This window comes from Myotis myotis, unplaced genomic scaffold (genome assembly GCF_014108235.1).
Source record: "Myotis myotis isolate mMyoMyo1 unplaced genomic scaffold, mMyoMyo1.p scaffold_m19_p_3, whole genome shotgun sequence".
Taxonomy (NCBI): domain Eukaryota; kingdom Metazoa; phylum Chordata; class Mammalia; order Chiroptera; family Vespertilionidae; genus Myotis; species Myotis myotis.
Genome location: NW_023416335.1, coordinates 193,552,862 through 193,567,909, shown reverse-complemented (window position 1 = coordinate 193,567,909; position 15,048 = coordinate 193,552,862).

Sequence of the window (15,048 nt, the reverse complement as noted above, 5' to 3'; positions counted from 1 at the left end):
TTGCCACAGCCACTGAAGACTGACTCTCTCCCTGGAACCTTCTTCAGTCTGACCCTCTTCCTCAGGTCCCCACCCCCAAGTCTTAGGAGACCCAAAGTCCTTACATCACCTTCTCAACTTACAGTGGGCAAGTGGACTTCGGCACACGTGTTTCACTGTGAGCTGAACACGAGTGCCTCTGCGGTGGCTGGAAGCCCTGGGTGGGTGGTTGGCTCCAGATGGAGGTTGGCCCAGCTTGGAAGAAAAGAACCACAGAACAGGTTGAAGCACTCTGAATGACCATGGATTTGCTTCCTTCAGTCCTCAGCCTGTGTTTGGTTACAGTGTATCGAAGTCCAATGAAATGAGTGCAGATGTGCCTGTGGTGGGAAACAGTGGTAGAGAGGAGTAAGGAGGTACAGAAGGCAATGGCCCAAAGCTATCAAAAGTCTTTTCTAAAAGCTGGTTACCACTGATGAGTTTGGCTGAGTTGAATAGTCGCAGAGTTCAGTAATGGCATTGCCTGTTCAATTACAGAAGTTTCTGTGGCAAGAAAACATAAAAGTTCACTGGGAAATTGTGAAACACAGCCTAATGAATTAGATGGCTTTTCACATGAAGATGTATGGAGGTGAGTGGGCATGCATGTGTTTGCATGTGTGCATGTTTGTGTATGTCCATGCATGTGTGTCCATGCACACACGTGTGTGTGTGTGTGTGTATGTGTATAGTTGCTTTGATATTCTAACCATTAATGTATTGCATTTTTTAAAGGAAAGGTAATGCTTGAAAAGAATGCTCTGGAGATTGAGCTGGGAGCCAGCTGGGGAGCATATGGAAAATGAACATTCTTGGGGCTAGAAAACAGGCTGGTCAGGGTTGAGGATTTTCAGACAAAAAAGGCATCAGGCTGGCTCCACCAGCCAAAACAGAAGGAGCTGGAGTTGTGGACCTTCTGATTTGGCAGGAAAGCACTGGAAGCCAGTGTGGGTTGGGTGGAAGATAAGGTCAGACCAAAGAATAGCTAATAACAGTAAGGGTTATCATTTATTGGCTGCTTCCTCATGTAAGGCAGTGTGTACATCCTGGTAGTTTTAACTCTTTTGAGCAGCTGAGGACATATAGTTAAGAACAGATAAGTAACTTGCTCAACGTCATATAACTGGTAAGGAAGGGTAAGTGCTCCCCCCTAGCCCCCAGGAGGTCAGGAGATCTGTGTGGTTTGGAAGGACATGCTATCAACTGGGTCAGTGAGACAATGATGGAGAAGAGGCTGAGTGCCTTAGGGACCTTGACTGCTGAATTTCAATGGGGGTGAAGGGGTGAGGAGGCATGCCCTTGGCACATGGGAGATAAAGTGTCAATACAGCAGGGATTTCCAACAATTGTCCCATGTGAGGGAGGTTCCAGACTTATTGGTACAGCAGCTCAGTAGGTTGGGGAGAAAAAGTGGGCCTCCCACTCCAAACCCTCCACCCCCCACTCAGCAACTTCACTATCACTGTATTGGGGGAATGTGTTGTTATAGCTTCTCCTAAAGTATAAAAACCAGCATTGCTGTCATATCCCTTTGGGACTCTTCTAAGACAGGAATTTTATATTTGGACAGGATCTTTTATTCTCCCTTACAAGGTAGAAATATTTTATTAATTCAATACATTTTTTAAAATATTGTTAAATGCCTTCTAGTTGTCAGACACCCTTCTCAACTATATGACCTCAACACAAGAGATGTTAACCCTCTGGGAAGAGCAGTGAATAGAAAGGATGGTTCCTCAAGATAGAGAAGCTTAGAGTACCCTGGACCATTTCCATATCCTCTCTATAAGCACTTCCTCACAAGGCGCTGGCTCTATTTTTAAATAGCTCTAATCATTTTATAGAAATCCATTCCCACATATACAGATACAGCAGCTATAACTAGTTATCAACAAAAGGGCTGCAGGAATTCCAGAAAAAGAGCAACTAAATGTTGATTTGGACAGTCAGGGAAAGCGTCACTGAGAATGTGACCTCTGAGATGTCTCTTAAGGATGTGAAGGACTTTGAAAAGGAATAATGATGGGAAGGATATTTCAGACAGAAGAACAGTCTACAAAAGAATGCATAATGGTGAAAGGGTCTGACACATAGAGAGAAAAGTAAAAAGTTTGGGGTAACAACAGATTTTTATAGAGCCCTACTATATTGCAGCTCTCCTCCTAGGCATTGATTAGTATAATGACAAACGGGCAGATGAGGCTTTAATGGAGTTTCCCATCTAGAGGGTGCAACAGGAAAATAAAGAAATAAGAAAATGTTTACTTAAGATAATTTCAGATAACGGTAACCACTAAGAGAGCGGTTCTCAACCTGTGGGCCGCGACCCCTTTGGGGGTCGAACAACCCTTTCACAGGGGTCGCCTAAAATCATCAGAAAACACATATATAATTACATATTGTTTTTGTGATTAATCACTATGCTTTAATTATGTTCAATTTGTAACAATGAAAATACATCCTGCATATCAGATATTTACATTAAGATTCATAACAGTAGCAAAGTTACAGTTATGAAGTAGCAACAAAAATAATTTTATGGTTGGGGGTCACCACAACATGAGGAACTGTATTACAGGGTCGCAGCATTAGGTAGGTTGAGAACCACTGCACTAAGAAGAAATATAAAAGAGTAAAAGGACAGAGAATGAATGGGGAGCAGTAGGGGCAGGGTGAGGGTAGTGTTATCCTATATAATAAAAGGCTAATATGCAAATAGACCAAATGGAGGAACAACCGGTTGCTATGATGTATACTGACCACCAGGGGGCAGATGCTCAATGCAGGAGCTTCCCCCTGGTGGTCAGTGCTCTCCCACAGGGGGAGTGCCACTCAGCCAGAAGCAGGGCTCAGTGCAATGGTGGTGGCAGGAGCCTCTCCCACTTTCGCGGCAGCACTAAGGATGTCTGATTGCCAGCTCAGGGAGTTGGCAGTCAGCCAGCAGTTGGACATTCCCTGAGTGCTCCTGGACTGTGAGAGGGCACAGGCCGGGCTGAGGGACCCCTGAGTGCATGAATTTTGTGCACCGGGCCTCTAGTTTTTTATATATTTACAGGGATTAAAATGCTTGCTGCTATGAAATTGAAGACATAAATGTCAGTATGCCTAAGGGAAATCATCATACACTCTGAGCATATAATGGCCCTAATTATATAGGATCTTTAACCAAAAATCAAAAGCCAAGATAGGCTATAGAAGTGTAAATAGGACCCAATTTGTGGTCATCTGTCATTCTTCAGCTTTGGGTGAAGCTTTTTATCAGAGATCTTAGGCACCACATGCTCCCTGTAATAGAGGCAAACATTACACTGCTTTTCCCCAGAGGGTCTTGTCCACCTTCCCTCCCTCTGAGAGACTTTTTACCCTGTCAAACCTGTTCCATTCCAGAGCAGCAAGGCTCAGTCACTCCCTCCCATGGTCAGGGTGTGTCCTCTGGTCCCCGTCTAAGTACAGAAAGGCCTGGGTTGGGGGGCAGACAGTGGGCAGGGCCACTCTCTGAATTCCTATACTCCTGGCTCCTGCTGGCAGTTCTCCAGTGAAGGCAGGCAGGAGAGCGTAGGTAGCTAAGTTTCTGATTCTGACACCCAAGGGAATTATAACCTAAGGCATGCTTCAAGAAGACTACCCCAGGGTCTTAGCACAGTGACTTTTCTTGGGACTGTAGCTGAGTCATTTGTACTCTACAACCCTCAGTTTTTCTTCCTGAAAAAATCATATAAAAACATTCCTAATTCAATTACAAAGTAACCTGGGAGCTAAGAATGAGCAGCAGGGGTGAGAACATTGAGAAGGTATAGGAGAGGTAAGTTGATGGTCTCTGAGAAGCCTCAAAAAGGCCATCAGAACTGCTTCCAACCCCAACCTAGTAAGCCAGCTGGACTCCAGAGAGGTTAGGCAACCCTGCCAAGGTCACACAGCTAACATGTAGGGCAGAGCTGGGACTGCCTTAATGGCACCTTCTCGACCAAAATACAGGAGTATGTGACTTGAGAGTTTTAAACCTTTCAGCTGGGCCAGCAGAGAGCTTTGGTAAGGGCCCTGCTGAAGTCACCCCAGCATCTGCCCTGCCAGCAAGTGGTTCTGCTGCTCTCAGAGACCTGGAATTTTCCACCTGGGGTCTTAAATCTGCACTTATCAGACCCTCCAGGGGCTGCCCCTCTGGTTGGTGTTGTGGTGCAGTGACCCATGTCCAGGAGACCTAGGCTGAACCCCTGATCTCACCACTCATAACCATGTGATCTTGGGCAATTTACCTGATTTCAATCAGTCTCAAGTTTCCTATAAAATGGAGATGATGATAGGACCTACTTCTCAGGTGATAGTGAAATCTCTGTAGCTGGAACAGGCAGCATAGCCCAGTGGACCAGTAGAATGGAGCAGGGCCTCCCCTGAGCCTTCTTTGAGTGTTGGAGAATAGGGAATTCCTGCAGACTCCAGGAAGGGCAAGCAAGGATCATGAGAGATCCCTTGGGGGCCTTGGAACAGCAGTTATTACTAACTGGTACAGTAGTCATTTGGTGTTTGAACAACTGACCCAGCTGTATCTTCCAGCCTACCGTCCACTCTGTCTACCTTAAGGGATGTTGATGGGAGGGAAGGCAAACACAGAAGCCATCCATCCAGCAGCATGCTGGGAATCCGGGAAGCTCTCAGTAACAATGGCTTTCTCCCTCTGAGAGATGGGATCTGTGCCTGCAGGTCCCAGAGGAGAAAATCTAGCTGGTCAGTGGGCAGCCCCGCCCAGACACACTCATTATCCTGCTGCTCATTGCCACCCTCAAGGGAAGTGCCTTTGTCTTGTCCAAATGCTTTACACTGTAGCCCAAGTCCATTTTTTTTAGTGCCTTGATTTTTAAGTCCAGACCAAACCTAGAAGCTTTCTAAAGCTCTTGCAAAAATAGTCCAAAAGCGCACTGCCATTTGGAGGGGAAAGGCCATCGGGAGGCAGAGGATACCTAATTTTTATGGGTGTCTTTCATAACATCTCCCCTTCCTCCTCCTCGTGCTCTAGCAGAGTGGCATCAGCGGGCTCAGGCATGCCCCTGTTCCCAGGTCCTGGTCTTTTCAATCTAACAGGAGGAAAGAGAGATGTAATGTAGACAACTGAGAGCCTGGTGTGGCCATCAAGAACACAGATGTGAACCCTAGAATCCTGGCCCCACTGCACTGCCTCAGATGAGTCAAGGGTCCTGAAGCCATATCCATCCCTCCTCCCTCTGTGCTGGCTCTGTGTCAGACCCCCGCTTGGGGACACAGAGTGCAGCACAATCTCCGGGAGAAATAGATACACATAACTGTGAGGCAATGTGTTCAATGTTTCAAGAGCTCTCATGACAGCTTGTTATTAGGACCCAGAAAAGGGACTCTTTGCCTGAAGCCAACACATGGGTTTATGTTATTGTGACATAAGAGTGAGGGCAGCAAGGACCAGGTCATGGAGGCCCATTGTGCTGTGCTAAGGAGCTTGGACCTCACCTTGCAGAAAAGAGGGAGCCTATGTCCTATGGGAGTAAACTAGGAGATATCCTTCAATAGCCAGGTCACCCAAGTGTCTCATATGTCAGGAAGGGCTCTAAGCTTCATCATTCCAACCCCCAGACCACCTTCACTGGCTGCTCTGCTATATCTGTGCAGACCCAGGAGTCAGAGGAGCAGATGTGGCCAGCCATGTGGTGGATGCTCTATTGCATTCTCTCTGCAGGATGGACATGCTCAAAGGAATGTTGAAAGGAAAGACCTGGAGGGGCATCCTAGAAGATTGAAAACAAGGTTTGAAGAAGGTAGATGCAAGAGTCAGGCTGTGGTGGGGCTACTTCATCGCTCATCTCATCTGAGTGTGACCATCACTCAGCATCATGCTGTGCATTCCCTGGTCCGCTTGACCTCATAGGAGGACCAGCTCTGGTCACTGCCCTTTCTGGTCTCCTACAGCTGGAAGGCCAGATGCTAAGTCTCAGTCCTAGGATAATTGTCTACATTGCTTCCTCTCCCTCTTATCTTGTCAAACTTCCTCCTGAACTTTTGACACGAGCCCTGCTCATGTCAGTGTGACTGTCAGCCCAGTGGAGTTGGCCTTTTCAGGGTGGGTCTTGCAGCCTTGCTCAGCCTCTAAAACCCACAGACCTGGTTCCAGGCCACTGACCCACACTTCCCTGTTCACCCCAGTGGCAGCAAGGCCACAATACCTCAAGACAGTAGGAAGACAGAGAGCACAGGCTCCTTGCTGCCCCGTCGACTCCTTTGCACAAACAAGGCCAGTTCACCTCATCCTGCAGGAGCCCTGCAGTATAGTTGGATTTTCTTTGTCCTGATCTGACTTTTTGAAGGATGTGGATGAGAATATTCCCAGACAGGAATTTTCATCAAATGTCACTTTCATCAAGTCCCACCCAAATGCTTTTGGGAATCCCTGTTGTCTAGAGTCCAAGATTCTTGGCTGGGCATTTGGGGTCATTGACAGTGCAACCCCAGCTGTTTTACCGCGTATTTCTCTCTCTCACTAACACTGAGAATGGCCTCACTGATGGGCTTCCCATTTCTCAGACCTGCCTCACACACATCCACCTCCAAGCCTTGGGATAGGAGGTTCCCCATCCCAGCCCTCCCTGTCCTTCCCTGACCATGGCCTTCATCACACGCAATAGTCCCTCTTGCTCTGACTCAAAACTTATGCCAGCAAAGAAGACACGTATGAGGTCCTGGCTCTTGCTCTGATGACTTTTCCTCTTTGGCAGATAAGGATGCTAAAGCCCAGGGACAGTCAGTAACTCACCTGTAGTCACAGGTGGTGAACAAGAGTGCTAGCACTCAGACCCACATGATCCAGCTCCAGAGCTCAAGCCTCAAAATGTCCTCCATATGGAACTTGTTCCCTCTGACTCGTGAGGTGGGAGAGAGTTCTAGATGACACACTCAGTGCTCCCTGACTCTTGTCCACAGGTCTTTACATATGAGACATGAGACATGTTCCTTCTTCCTGGAGCGTTATCCTCCACTTTTCCTGAAGGGAAATCCCTAGCCAGCCTTTAGTGGTACCTTGACTATAACCAGAGCTGCATTAATTCCCCTCCTCAGGACTAGTTAGAGAATCTGGGTGCAAAAGGCAAACACAGGTCTCTTGTCCATAATAAAGAATTTCAAAATGGTGACAGAAAAACATGAAACCCCAAGCAGAGGGCCCTTCTACACACAGGCCCCATGGAACTGCCAAAGTGACCACCCAGAAAGCCCACCTTGCGCCTGCTCTGGGCTCCAGAGGGCCTGGTGCTTCCTCCCTAGCACTTCCCCATCCCCCGGGCATTGGAGAAGCAGACCTGTGGCATTGCTGAAGCCCCAGTGTGAGTAGTGCTTGGTACACAGTAGTTCCTCAATAATGTCTATTGAGTTGGAAAGACATCCTCTATGCAATCACCTCAGAAGAGGTGATTCTAAGAACAGAAGACATACCCATATGTCTAGGTCCGGATTTTTGGTGTTTAAAACTTCAAAAAAAAATTTAAATCCTCTATAAAAACAAGAGTGGGTACCATTATGCCCCCATTCAGGTGTTGAAGTCCTAACTCCCAGTGCCTCAGAATGTGACTGTATTGGGAGACAGGGTCTTTGCAGAGGTGATTAAGTTAAAATAAGGTCATTATAGTGGTCTTGAATCCAGTCTGACCAGTGTCCTTATAAGAAGAGGAGATTGGGACACAGATACATGGAGGGATGACCAGAAGTCTAACAGTGGGAAGGCACGGGGAGAGGACAGCCATTTACAAGCCAAGAAACAGATTCTTTCTCACAGGCCTTAGGACAGTGATGGCAAACCTTTTGAGCTCGGCGTGTCAGCATTTTGAAAAACCCTAACTTAACTCTGGTGCCATGTCACATATAGAAATTTTTTGATATTTGCAACCATAGTAAAACAAAGACTTATATTTTTGATATTTACTTTATATATTTAAATGCCATTTAACAGCCAAAACCGGTTTGGCTCAGCGGATAGAGCATCGGCCTGCGGACTGAGGGGTCCCAGGTTCGATTCCGGTCAAGGGCATGTACCTGGGTTGCGGGCACATCCCCAGTGGGAAGTGTGCAGGAGGCAGTTGATCGATGTTTCTCTCTCATCGATGTTTCTAACTCTCTATCTCTCTCCCTTCCTCTCTGTAAAAAATCAATAAAATATATTTTAAAAAAATAAAAATAAAAATAAATGCCATTTAACAAAGAAAAATCAACCAAAACAATGAGTTTGCGTGTCACCTCTGACACGCGTGTCATAGTTTCGCCATCACTGCCTTAGGAGAAACCAACAACCTCAGATTCCAGCCTCCAGAATTGAGACAGTGCAGTCCTGTTGTTTAAGCTGCCCAGTCTGTAGCCCTTTGTTAAGGCAGCCTTAGCACACTTAATATAGGTATTTAAAGAAGAACAATTATAAATGTTAAAAGCTGACAGGGACCATAAACAATTAGAACAATCATTAACTTCCTGCATACCTCTACAATACTTTATTTCACATATTCTTTTTGTCTGTGTATTCTTCACATCTGATAATGTACTAGTAGATAATTTAGCTTCTCTTGTAACGTGATATTTCAAATTTTGTTTTTTAATATTGACATTTTAGCGAAGTTTCTTTCAGGTTCAAAACTTAATCTTGCTAATGTCATGTATATTTTCAGAATTGTTACCAAATTTAGGAAAACCTCTGTGAAAGTTCTTTCACATATCAGCTGGAAAATGTCAGGACATTGCCATCTGCTTTAATGCAGTGGTTAATCTTAAATGCTCTTTGAATTGCCAACACTCATTAACCAATCTGTCATCATCGCTCACACTTGTAGGGTTATGTTATCTTTAGCCATTATATCAGTTTATGTTGAATCAGCAAAAAGAGGGGCATTATTTTTCTAATGTGAACACATAATTCATCCCTTTCCTTCAATTGGATTATATAACAATCCAAGAGCCTACTCATCACTTCTATTGGAAATGTATCATTTCTATTGGAAATTTGTCTCTCCCTCTTAATGAATTAATAGTTTAGTGTGACCTGGGATTTTTTTTTTGGTTAAAATTTGTTTCTTGATATAAAAATAATTTTAATTGTACTTTTACAAATTTTTTAAAAAACCATATGGCATATGAATACATTGCTAGGATACCTCCCAGCCTTTGAAAGTGGTTGGAGCAAGTGAAGGAACCTGAAGCTGAAGCTGCATTAGCTTCCTAGTGAGTCAGCCCTGGTCTAGGTTGGAGGCTGGGGCTCAGAAGGATTAAACCAACACATACTTCCAGCCCCCACCCTTGTCCCAGCCAGCAGCACCCATCTTTAGACCCACAGTCCCAGGCTGCAGCGAATTTCTGTGAGTTTAGGATGAAATTACACACACTTTCTGTGTTTGTGTGTCGAGAAAGAAAAATAATTTTCTGAACTCAAAGTAGTTTCCTTTGGGTGTATTGCCTACTCTATTTATCTGGTCTACCAAAATAAGATTTTCTCTGGTTTTGTGTATAAAGTTTTTCTGTTTTTCTTTTTCAGCAGTCTTAAAGCATTTGTTTTTTGTTACCCATTCCACAGTGAACCTCTGCATTCCCTTGGGGTGAGAAAATTGTTAGAGGTAGGTGAGAGGGGTCCCAAGTCCCCCACTGTGGCCCGTATCCTTGCTTGGCCCTCACAGTGATTAAGAATGTGGGATCTGGGGCCAGACAGTTGGGGGTCTGACATGAACTTTACTAGTATACAAACCACCCCCTCCAATCTTGGCTTTTCTTGTGGGTGTAATGGAGGGAAGTGTACTTACTAGCACAGGATAGATGTCAGAGTGAGGAGTGAGTGAGTTGTTATTATAGGTAAAGCACCTAGTACAGGACTGAACATTTCACTAGAGTTCACTAGAGGACAGTTAGTGTTTTTATTAAGAGGATAATCCAGAGAACTGGGGAAACTGGTAAAGGGAACAGGCAGGCCCTGCCCTTGCTCCAGGGGCTCCTCTGATCCCCTTCCCTCAAGGGTTCATTGGGTTTAGAAGCTGCACCCTCTGCTCCTCTAGCCTGGGAACAGCCATGTGTTTTGTCTCTCATTTCCTATCAAACAGAGACAAGGAGGGAGCCTACTAGGAAGACTCAGGGCTTCAGCTCCTTCCAGGCTAAGGGCAGGAGATGGCTATACCTGCCCCATTGGCCAGCCCGCAAACACCTAGTGAGTGTTCCATGCAGGCTCAAACTGCAGCTCCCAGGCCATTGTTGTGGACAAAGACCTGCTGCAAAACCTGACTCGGTGTGTGACAAGCATCAACCATGAAAAGAGCAGGTCACACTCTTCTCCCAGCAGCCTTCCCCAGATCTCACTCTCCTGCCTTGAACTCTGCTCATAACCAGAATCTGCTTTAACTCTGGGCTTAGCTTTTTCAAGAGCCACCCCCTACTGTCATTGTATAGTATGTTTCCAAAATTGTGCGCTACAATAGAATATTCAAAAGCATAATCATAGACTTACATGGCATAGGGGTATTTTACCAAGGATCTAAAAGAAACAGCAACATCGTATTGTACCTCACCTTTTTTGAACAATTTTTACAATATACTACTCATATTTTGAACATATTTTTAAAATAATTCAACATTCACTGATAGGAATGAATATTAATATTGAAAAACATTAATGGTGCCCTAGGTGCCAGACACCAGTGTAGGTGTTGGGGATATGTCTTTCATGGAGTTGACAGTCTAATAACAGGAGGAAACAGACAATAAAAAGAACATGTAACACAAGCCAATCTGTTAGCCAGTGATAAGTGCTACGGGGTGTGGGGGAGACAAAGCAGAGCAGAGTAAAGAGGACCCAGAGAAAATAGGGTGGAGTGGGAGGGGCAATTGGAAACAGGAGGGCCAGGGGAGCCCCACCAATAAGCAGAGCTCTGAGCAGTAACTTGGAAAGTTGGTGAGAGAGTGAGCCACGTGGTAGGCCATGCAAAGAGCATTCTGGGTAGAGGGCCCACAGCATAAAATGGGTCTGGCATCCATGGCAGCCCAGGTAATCCTCTTAATTCTGCTGAGCATCTGCTGATGGCTTCTTTGCCCTGCTGGGGCAAGCCTAATGACACCTATCTCATTTGCATTATGTTTATGAGACTTATGCCGTCTACCCCTGCTCCCCACTGCTTTCTTTTCATAATGTAATAAAGACAGAATTCAATGAAATGTGTAAAATAAGTGCACAAACTCTGTGCCTGAGGCAGAGGGGGACAAGCTGTCACTGAACTGTCAGCTGGCATGCTGCGCCCCCATGTGGAAGCTTGGAAGGTTTGGCCCCTAGGCAGGAAGCTCCAGTTTGGCACTAGGAAGGAAGTCTGGGGATCAGTGCACAGTGCCCCAACCTGCACGCTGAGCACAGGGGAAATTTATGCAAGTCAATGACTTCTTGCTCCATCAAAGCAGAGCCCAGGGCAGAAGCAGGGAGTTGGGGAGGTGTGTGAGGTGGTGGTGGAATGTGGGCCACACCTGTTTCCCTCTCAGAGCCAGTGAGGGCTTTCCTGTCCTTGAACCATAGAGCAGACAGTCTCCCGGAGGCAGCTGTGTGTGTGGGGCAGATGGTGGGGTTCTGGGAGAGGGTGCGGTGCCAGGGAAGGTGCCCTGGGACACGAACGGGCACTTTGCACTGCTTGGCAAAGGTCCTTCTGGTAACTGGCTAAGCATGTCTTTTTCTTCCAGCGTCCTCTGGACCAGGACCTCTAAGGCACCCATGCTACTGTTCCCAGAGGCTTAAGGACAAGCTGTGGGACATGTGGGCGTCTGGGCTGGTGAGCCTGGGAATTGGGGAGGGGGTGTTTGTTCAGGGAAGCTGGCCCACCCCAGTCATAAATGCCATCCTCTCAGGGAAACGCAGGAGTATTTTATTGTTTCATTGAAAACTGAGCCCCCAGTGCAGCTGTTCAGGAATTCCAGGGGGCAGGACCGGTGCGGGAAGTGGGGAGAGGGCCTGCTTGTCAAGCATCTGAGATCTTGTTACTGGGGTTGGGGGGAAATCTGATGCGGTTCCAGGGCTCAAATCTTTCTTGCCCCACACACCAGGGCGCTGGCTCCATTGAAGGCCATCAAGACACAGGGCCATGTGTTTATTCCCCCATCAGCCAAGCAAATGGCTTCTGAGCCAGCTCTGGCAGAGTCTGTTTTCAAATAGGAAAAGGTTTTTAAAAACACTCTTTGTCTGGAGAGCAAAACCTTCTCCGTGTTAGAGGTGACAGGTTAGGCTGTGCTACAGACAGGAACTTCCCTCCTGGGCTTGCTTAGGGAGGCTCTGGCACTAGCTGGCCTGTCCACCTGGGATGCTCTTCCCTCAGATTTCCAGTTGGCCATCTCCTTCTTGTCTTTCAGATTGCAACTTTAAAGCTCACCTCCCTGCCCCGCCCCCCACCCACCCCCTTGGCACTCTGTCTGTCCTGTCCTGTCTACACTCCTCTTATGGCAGCTCCCTCTGCCTGATATTCCTGAGAGTGCAAACACCTTGAGAGCAGGAGCTACATCTGTGCTTTTTGCTATGCCATGACCACCACCTAGAGTACCTAGCACACAGCAAGCATTCAATACAGATATTTTATCATGTGGAATACAGAAATGGTGTTTAAGACCTGGGTTGTGCATTTTCTTTGATGAAGAGGTGGAGAAAATGTAACGTGGTGGAACAACGGAAAGGGACCTGAATCAGAAAAGAAAAACAATGCCTCCCTCCGGCCCCTCCCCCGCCCCCCCCCCCATGCTCTTTGAGATCAGAATCCATAATTGTTCCTGCCAGGCAAGTTGGGGGCACTGGGATGGTCTCCCAACAGCCATGACCTCAGTTTTATCTCCCTTTTTGAATCACATCCTTACCTTATACAGTCTTGAAATCCCTTTAATCATTTCTAAAAGGATTTCCTACAATTTAGTGAGTTCCACTTCCTCCCTCACTGGGGAAGGTATTGTGATTTTACATTTAAAAGTTAAAAAGAAAACACTTTCTGTCCCTCTAAACATCTCTAGATTCTCCTGCAGCCAGCAGTAGCTGTTCAACCTTGATTGTGTCACTTCCCTTCTCTGGGCCTCCGTCTTCTGTAAAGGGAGGAGGTGCTGCTAGCTGTTGTCCAGGGCCCATCTAGAAAGCTGTGAGCTTCTGATGCCCACATCTAGGGAACATCCACAAAGAGGGCTTCTCCTCCAATGAGAAGCCTCATGACCCAGTAATTATAGGAAGTAGAGGGCGTCCTTCCCGATGCCAAAACCCCTGCTTGCTAGTCCCCTTGGGGCTGTCCTTCCCTTATAATATGCCACTACCACATATCATGAGGACCTTAGTTGATAAGACAGGAAAACTGAGTTGCTCCGCAAGGTAAATTGGGTGCAAAAATGGCCCCAGCTCTGCACCCACCCTGTATCTGAGTCCTTTGCAATGTGAGTTCACACTCCTCTCATCAAGAGGTGAAGCCTATCCCCCTACTCCCTAAATTTGGACTGACTTTATAGCTACCTCGGCCAAAAGAATGCAGGTTTTAAGAGGCCTTTAACCTTTCCTTTCTCCTTCTTCGACCCCTGTAGTTGTCCTGAAGGTAGGTCCAGGCTAGCTTTTTGGAGGGTGAGATACCTGGCACAGTGCCAGCCAGCTCATCCATGGCCCTTGTAGATTAACCAAGGCCAATGGAGCACCAGACACACAAGTGAGCCCCAGCCAAGAGCAGAAGAACTGCCCAGCCAACATCAGTCCAGCTTGGCTCAGATCAGCAGAGCTATGCAACTGGTGCACAGACTTGTGAGCAATGATAGACGGTTGTGTTGGGATGGTTTGTTATGCAGCATTAGCTGGTCGATGACACTCCCTGAATCTCCCCAGGGCATCTCAGCCCTCTCTTATTTTGCACTCTGGAGCATCCTTGCACATGCTCTGCCCTTTCTGCCTCCACAATGCCTAATTAAATTCTTAAAAACAAAACTTCCCTTTTGTAAATATATGTAAAGGCATACAGGTAACTGCCTATGGAATGTAATTTTATTTTTCAGTGTCTCTTAAAAACAAGGTGGCGTAAAGCACAGCTACTTGGGCCAGCCATGATATCTGACACTGTCACCCCAAAAATCAGTCTTTTGAATTACAGTGCAGATTACACACATCATGTAGATGAGCATGCATCCTACCTCCATCAGTAGCGTGAGCTATCAGGTGAAGTGGAAATCTGACCCAGGAAACATCACTTTTATGGTTGGGAATGGATCCCTGGGGGCATGCAGATTTGGTGGGGTAGAGACCTCTATGATATCACTGGAACTAGGCAGGCCAGGGAAGCAGGAGCTCTAAGGCATGTTCATACCCATCATTTGGCTGAGGATTGACCCTGCTTTCTTGTGCAAACATTCCATTTCCCTCTTGTGTTCAATGAACATTTGTCAGAAGTCTATTGTAAAGCAGGCAGGCACTGGGCTAAGCCCAGGAGATGGCAAGGATAAATAAGGCAGAGCCCCTGCCCTCATGGAACTTACTAGCTCATAATCCCAAAGGTGCAGAAAAACACTAGGAGAACATGCCAATATATCATTAGGTTCAGATTTAGCTCTTTCTTCTAAGAGTCTGGCAATAAAGCCAGAAGAATCAATGCTCAATAATTAGATACTTATATTATTTATGAGTTTATGGTTCTTCAAATTTTACTCAAATTTCATTTTTTCTTTGCAAATACTATTAATAGTCAAAAGCAAACTCTTGATTTCCAGTCTCTCTCCAAGTCCCTCTCCCTCAGTTTTATCCACCACTATAGATGGTTCCTCTATTGACCTAATTGCTCAGACAAAAATATAGGGGCATCATCTAAAAACAAAATAAAACTGTATATGTTTATATATAAAACCTATTATTCTTTTTTATACTCTATCTTATCTTTTGCAATTTCTGTAATTCTACCCTTTCACTATATACAGAATCCAACCAATTCTTATGATCTCCACCACCATCATTCTAGCACAAGCCATCACCTCTCATCTGGACTTTTGCAGAAATCTCATAACTAGTCTTCCTGCTTC